Source organism: Euprymna scolopes, chromosome 17 (assembly GCF_053919585.1).
Source record: "Euprymna scolopes isolate OS-2025 chromosome 17, ASM5391958v1, whole genome shotgun sequence".
In the NCBI taxonomy this organism is placed as follows: Eukaryota; Metazoa; Mollusca; class Cephalopoda; order Sepiida; family Sepiolidae; genus Euprymna; species Euprymna scolopes.
Genome location: NC_136498.1, coordinates 97933336 through 97942105, shown reverse-complemented (window position 1 = coordinate 97942105; position 8770 = coordinate 97933336).

Genomic DNA, 8770 nt, shown 5'->3' with positions numbered 1-8770 from the left:
AATTAGTATTATATAGAAATCTTGGATATGTTGAATAGTTACGAACAAGAAGTACCGTCATTTCTTAGTAGACAAACGCATATGTAATTACACGTATGTAACAGATAAAATACTTCGGTGCTGAACGGATGTGGATGTGATCGGCAGTTTAGTTTCTAATCTTAACGTTGAGGAGACGTTGACGTTGATTAGAGTGGTGCAAAAAAAATGTCTTGTTTTTATCAGATATATACGTAAAAAAACGACATTAAATTTTACCAACCTAATATATGAATATAAAGAGAAAGAGAAAGAGAGAGAGAGAGAGAGAGAGAGAGAGAGAGAGAGAGAGAGAGGGGGGACGTTCCAAAACTAATGCCTCATATATTTATTCAACTCGAATCGATCAGAGGGATTGCAAATTGCGTTGTAAGGATGAAAGAACCTACGCATTCATGGCCTGAAAGTTTCATCTCTCGGTTGCGGATATTGACGATGTGAGACGAAGAAAGCAGCCCGTGTTAATGACGTGCATCAGAATCAGAGATGCGTCATAAAGTTCCCAGCAAAACTTCATTGACAACGTAGAAAAATAAATTTTTGAACATAAAATGTTTTATGGTGCCAATCCGGTTTTCGTAACTCTTTGACTTTTTAAGTTACAAAAATAGGTTTCAATTTTCGAACAACTCTCGTATGCATATATATGTGTGTATATAGACATGTATATGTGTGTATATAGACATATATATGTGTGTGTGTATGTGTGTGTGTGTTTGTGTGTGTGTACGCGTGTGTGTGTGTATATACTACATATATTTCTGGGTTTGCTCCTGGGGTATGTAGAAACCGAAGAAAATATGACAAAAATGTGTATACATGTCTGGATGTGTGTAAAACGCACACATATATACATACATACATACATGCATACACACACACACACACACACACACACACACACATATATATATATATATATATATATATATATATGTATATATATATATATATATAGAGAGAGAGATAGATAGATAGATAGATAGATAGCCACATGTACACATATACCAAGATGGAAAATACGTATCTTGTACTGCAGTTTCTTTTGTCGAACGAAGCAATTAAATATTAATTTAATATCTGACATCACAAATTGATTATGTTTCAAATAGTCTATTAGTATATTAAAGCGTTCGCGAAACCCACCCATATATATATATATATATATATATATACATATATATATATATATATATATATATATATATATATTAACTTCAAGTCGAAAGGCAATTTTATGTTAGCATTATATCAGCATTTTTAATTTACATGACTATATTTATGAATAATGAATGTAATTAAATATAATGAAATTAATTTTTCTCATAAAGAGTAACCATTTTATGAAAATCATACCAAGTAAGGTTGACTATTCAAGTTATATATATATATATATATATATATATATATATATATATATATATATACGAGCAATTTGCCTACGTCAGCATAAACGCAGATAATTAAAAATGTGCAAACAAATATTAAAGAACGTTCGTATATTAAGTATATTAACACGGATACACACACACACTCACACACGCACACACACACACACACACACACACACACATATATATATATATATATATATATATATATATATATATGAGTGTCCGACTACGATGCCATGTGAAGCCCATTGATCTTGCAAAAGTTTCAACGTTTCAATGTACGACTATGCAAATATCGATTTTCCTCGAACTATAAATAACAATCTTGTTTGTCGATATGTCTGTAGAGCCGACAACATCACAGATCTATGCACATACATATAGACACGTACTGTCGTATAGTTAATATAAGTAGAAATCTTTTTTTAAACAATAGACCAGAGTTCAATTAGCCTTTGTGATTCAAGACACAATTATGCGCAGGTAAATTGGATAGATTTCAAAAGTAACCTACTAGTAACACGTCTTTAATATTAATTTCAGATTTTGTTTATCTGTAGAAATTTACATGCCTAGAAATGTTTTTACATAATTAATGGTTCTATAATAATTAATGGTTCTATTATAATTAATGGTTCTATAATAATTAATGGTTATATAATATTTAATGGTTATATAATAATTAATGGTTCTATAATAATTAATGGTTCTATAATAATTAATGGTTCTATAATGATTAATGGTTATATAATATTTAATGGTTCTGTAATAATTAATGGTTCTATAATATTTAATGGTTCTCTAATATTTAATGGTTCTATAATAATTAATGGTTCTATAATAATTAATGGTTCTATAATGATTAATGGTTCTATAATAATTACTGGTTATATAATATTTAATGGTTCTATAATAATTAATGGTTCTATAATAATTAATGGTTCTATAATAATTAATGGTTCTATAATGATTAATGGTTATATAATATTTAATGGTTCTATAATAATTAATGGTTCTATAATATTTAATGGTTCTCTAATATTTAATGGTTCTATAATAATTAATGGTTCTATAATAATACTAGCAGGCTTTTCGATGTTGTTCGGTCGTAAAATACTCTTAAATATGATATTTTGTTTCATGCAGATTTCGTATTTATTATTTATTATTTTCTAGCGTTATTCGCTGAGGTAAAATTCATGTATATCAAAACCGTACAAATGAAGCCACTTAAAATTATAAAGAATATCTGCGCATGTGTTGAAGTAACAATTTCCAATTTTTCAATTTTGACACCTTAGCAAATGCTTTTCTTACTAAAAAGCAAATCGATTTTGTTCCATAAGTTCAAATAGCCCATATATATCAAGTTTCAAGTCTGCAAACCAGAATTTGACAGCATAGTTTAGTAGAAACCATTCCGCACACACAAACAAAGTCGGTTTATATACATATATATATATATATATATATATATATATATATATATATATATATATATATACTTGTTTATTGTTATATAAACATGGTCACATCCTGCTGCTACAAATAGCCACTTGTTTCAATCAAACAACAGATATCATCAGGCAGCGACTTGACTATTCAAAAGTTCAATGAATAATCTTAATATTCATTGAACTTTTGAATAGTCAAGTCGCTGCCTGATGATATCTGTTGTTTGATTGAAACAAGTGGCTATTTGTAGCAGCAGGATGTGACCATGTTTATATAACAATAAACAAGTATTATCAGCTCTTTTTATTGAGCACTATCTAACAACCTCGTTGAATTCATTAGTCCATTACTTTTGAATAAAAAACCCCGAGTATATATATATATATATATATATATTTATTATTATTATTATTATTATTATTATTATTATTATTATTATTATTATTATTATCGAGTTCAGTCGCCGCTATAAAATTAATAGCCTTAGAAAAGTATGAATTTATCACGCTATTTCCAGATATGGTGCAGTAGTAAGCAGTTTAGACTTCCAAGCACGGCATGGTTACTTTTCTAATAGGAAAACAACGGAATAACACATTCTCTAAAATAACAGTCTCTCTCTCTCTCTCTCTCTCTCTCTCTCTCTATATATATATATATATATATATATATATATATATATATATATATATATATATAAATTGAATATATATATATATATATATATATAAATTGAATATATATAAATTGAATATATATATATATATATATATATATATATATATATATATATATATATATATATATTCGGGATAATTGCGCCAACTAATTGCTCTTTTGGCAATCATGCATATAAGCACTTTTTTTTATTGGCGCAATTACCCTCGGATTTGCCGCAATTGCCCCAACGTACGGTATATATTTAAATCGGAAAGTAATTTTATTTCAGTATTATTTCAGCATTTTAAATTTACATATGACTATATTTATGAATAATAAGTGTAATTAAATACTATGAAATAAATCTATATGCCAAGCACTTTAAATGTTTTCTCATAGAGAGTAACCGTTTTATGAAAACCATACTAATTGAGGTTGACTATTCAAATTATTATATATATATGGTATTGACCAGGTTCCTCGTACCTAAAGCACAAGAGAATACTTACAGTCTTAAAGACAATTTTTTTCGGGTAGAACCTGCTTGTTAAGTAGTTCGAAAAACAGTCATTTTATGAGAAAACAGCAAGGAAGATAGTGACCCTCGCCTTGTTTTTTTGTGCTTAATGAAAAACTCTTAATTCTTATACCTGGAGCGTATCTTTCTTTCTGGTACGACACGAGCCGGTTTCTATTTAGGAAAGAAGTTTCTAGGGAACATACAATTCACAAGCGGTCTCCAGTCACATGATGATTTTAACAACATTAATTTTTGCAACGAACTGATGTCGCCTTTTTACATACAGCGCCTGGTATTCTCAAACATTCAACTGTTTGGTACTTATCAGGCTCAAAGTAACTTGTCCTTGATAAACTGGATGATGTCAAGCATCACCAAGAGATATTTATGATTGAATATTTGAGAATTAATCTTTTAAAAATATTGAATCTCATATCATAGTAAGTAAAAAAAGTAAAATGGTCGATTGTAGCCGAGGGAGACAAGAAGCCTCCATTTTTAAATAGCTACTAACGTGTAATTGAGGGCGCTACTTTTTCTCATTAACTTTCTTTCTTCGAAGCAGATAATAAAGCATTCAAGTCATGAAATAATTCAAATAATAAGAATTCATATAGACATCCTCCGTTGAAATAATCATATACTATATTTGATGATATGTTGGATGATTTACTTCATTTTCTAGGAAATAACAATTCACAAGCATTCCCCAGTTGTTTAACCCATACATTTTTATGGAGGTCGAAGGTTCAATCCTCACTGCTGGCGATACTCATAGATACAATTGCGAATTTCTTAATATTTCAACTCAGCCACGACTAATGGAACGAGAGTATGCTACCCCCACGTATTACCCTAGGGTTTTCGTTCGAAGTTCCGTGAAAATTCCCGAGTTCGACAGAAAAATACCTGAGTTTGACTAGATAACCTGAAAATGGTCGGAGGTTCATCGACCGAAACGTAGTGAAAATAACATTCAAGATGTGAACAATAGTCCAAATAATACAAATTATTAATACTCATCTAAAAAATTCTGACACAATAATTTTTGTAGGGTGGTCTCCTCGTCTTTTCGCATACACGGTCTGGTATCCCCAAATGGTCACCCCTATGGTATTGATCAAGCTCAACAAACCTTAACTTTAGTGATCTAACAAAAAAAAAAACGTGTGTTAACCTAATTACGCCATATCTACAATTTGATTGAAAACTAACTTTCTATACTTGAAATTTATTACTAAAATATAATTCTTACAAGAGATTAATGAAGGTGGAGCGAGAAACAAAAACAACCAACCAACCAAATAAGTTTCCTTGTTTAGTGGTGACTCTTTAGTAAAAAAAAAAAAAAAGAAAAAAGTCAATAAAGTTCTTTGTGAAAATCAGTTCATGCGGTTCCTATGTGTCTTGAAAAGCTAGTATCGAATGCTGGCACCCATACTGAATTCGAAGTAAAACCTTATGCTATACACTTTTTTATTATATTCCTTTTTGTATGAATTATATTTTAGTAATAGACTACAAGCACTTAATAATAGGGAGTTACTTTTCAATTACCTTGTATAATGCCTCGATACCATTTGATTACACAGAAAGAGAGAGAGAGAGAGAGAGAGAGAGAGAGAGAGAGAGAGAGGGAGTTACTTTTCAATTACCTTGTATAATGCCTCGATACCATTTGATTACACAGAAAGAGAGAGAGAGAGAGAGAGAGAGAGAGAGAGAGAGAGAGTATGTGTACACGTCTCTATAATGGTACTGTCTTGATCATTAATTAATTACTAAACGATTTCTATTCAAAATATGTTTATAAACCAGTGAATAACAAAGTTCATTCCATTCGCCGGGTAAATACTACACATCAAAATTCACAATGCGCAACGTTAGGTGTATCAGAAAGTGGCCATTATAAATGATGATCAGAACTTTAATAATTCAACCTACTATTTTTCAAAGCTTATAACTACTTGAAAAATGTAATTCAAACCCTATTTTTTTTTCAATTAAAGGAGCAAAGATCAAATTAAAAAAAAAAAACAGGTTTGATAGCAAATTATGCAATATTTGGTTTTTTAAGCGGTTTTCTTTTAAAAAAAATACAAAGAAAATCAACATATTTCGAATTGCTTATAAATATATTTATATATATAAATGCCAAAAAATCACGTACTTAAAAAAATATACTATTAAATGGGTAGTTCCATTCTTCACTGTTAAGAATTTATCCATATTTATATTTTAAATCCCATGTATTTTTTAAAGCGAGGGTCGTAGAAAATCGCATTTTTATAACGTATTTTGCAGCAAGCTTAAAGAGCTACTGCTGCTAATATAAAATTTATCAAATATGGATTCGTCCAAGGGACATAAATAATGTCTCTTTTTTATTGCGTGTGTTGACCAAAATTAGTATTTTTCGTCCTCTGTAGTTAAAAAGAAACGCACATTCACTTTTAAGTTTTTTCCCCTAAACCAAAAAATCCACTTCATCGATTTTTAAAAAATTCTTATAATGAAATACACGAGTTTTTGATTGATATATTTTAATACTTCTTTATCGACTAAATTTTAATTTTTTTTTAAATATCTAAAAAAGAAAACATTGAATGAAATAGAAAATTTTTCCGTCAGCGTCTGGTATTTACTTGACGATATAAGCATAACATGAGCTTTCATTTAAAAAAAATCAACGTGTCTAAAAAAAAAAAAAAGGTTTTGCACTTTGGATTTTACAGGTAAATTTCAAACAAAAATTTTTTTTTTTTTGCTTTAAATTAGAATATTTTCTTTATTGATCTTTTATCTTCAATTTGTGATATATAAAACTTTGGTACATAAATTAATTATTAAAATTTTAATAGACATTTCAAAATGGGGGGATTTAAAAAAAAAAACGTTTGTCTAAAATATCATATTTGGTTCATTGGAAAGAGCATAAAATTTTACATTGACCCTGAAAATATCGTAAAAATTGAACCAATAGAAAAATTTTGATAGATTTTTAAAGTTTAAAAATTGAAAAATATTTAACTCGTAAAATTCAATTGATTTTATTACGTAAAAAAATGGCTACATGAAGGCACGCTGGCATTTTGTAAACATTTTGTAAACATTTGTAAACACTGTTTTTTTTAAAAATAAAATATAATATTACTATTATTTTTTTAAACAACTTTAATAGATTATTTTGGAAGTATATTCCATACAGAAAATAAACAACCCACTTTAAAAAGAGAAATTACGAGTTTTTTATATTTTATTCTCAGTTTTCTGTTAGGGGTGTCAAAAATTCCTCAAAATTTCTGATACACCTAGCGAAACGTACGTATTATTTTGGTGTTAGGCTGTTAGACTGGTGATATACGTCATAATCACGTCGACACACCGGTTCTCGTCAGATCACCGAAGTTAAGTAACGTTTAGCTTGCTTAGTATCAGATGGGTGACCATTTGGGAATTCTAGGCGCTCTATGTGCTCTCCGCTTATCTCGGCGTTGTTTTCAGCCCTCCTGTACATGCACTTCACTTGGCACTGGTATTTAACAATGTCGACTCAGGAGAGGTGTTCTTGGAGATTGCGCACCTCCTGCCACAAAAATGTCACGTGCAGGCACCCCTACGTGGGTATCCATTGTCTGTCAAAGACTTAAGGAGTCTGTAAGACTAATTGCTCTACCGAGGATTGAGAGTATAGTCTATCCAACTATTTAGCCTATGCCGATGAAAGGACATCAAAATAATAGAGTAGAACGTTGTCCCGTTATCTTGAGCGTACATGCTAGTAAACATAGCAACGTAAAAATCTAACTTCACACATATCAACTGAAACAATAAGAACACATTGAGGGGGGGGTCTTTTGTATAAGATCAAAGAATAATATCTATACAGTCTCAGAAAGTAACCAATCCAGACATTACTCTTCATGGGGATATCGGATTTATTTCCTGTCGGTTGAGGCAATTTCATTCATGAAGGAGTTACGATGTCGCATACGTGCGCAAGCAAACTGCTCCGTTTTGAGGGAGGGAGATTGTACTTTTTCCACATTAAAAACTCGTCTGGGTGAGGCCCCGTGTTTTGACAAGCTTCTGGGTTTGACCTTTACTCCTGATCTGAAATGGAACACGTACATCAAGTCTGTTGCCAAGGTCGCTGGAAAGATGGTGGGATCCTTCTACCGCTCCAGAAGATATCTCACTACTGATGCAATTCTCTATCTATATAAAAGCCAAGTACGTCCAAGGATGGAATACTGTTGCCATATCTGGGCAGGAGCTGCTAAAAACAGCCTATCCTGCCTTGACAGAGTACAAAATAGACTTCGTGGCTTAGTGGGCGATGCCCTTTTCTCTACCCTGCAACCTCTCTCCCACAGAAGAGACGTTGCGAGCCTGTCCTTGTTTTATCGTTATTTCCATGGCAGATGCTCGTCTGAACTCCAATCTCTGGTCCCCCCTCGCCAATCTTTCACGAAAAACACCCGTCTAGCTGAATCCACTGTGAAAAATTTCCCCCACTCTATATCTGTGCCTAAATCAAAACGCGGATTCCATGAACAAAGCTTCTTTCTTAGAACTGCACGCCTGTGGAACTCTGTTCCGTCTGCCTACTTCCCTCCGGACTACAACTTGGTTGTCTTCAAGTCCAATGTTAACAAATTCCTAATGAACCGCCCCCTTAAGTAAACATTTCAGCAAATCT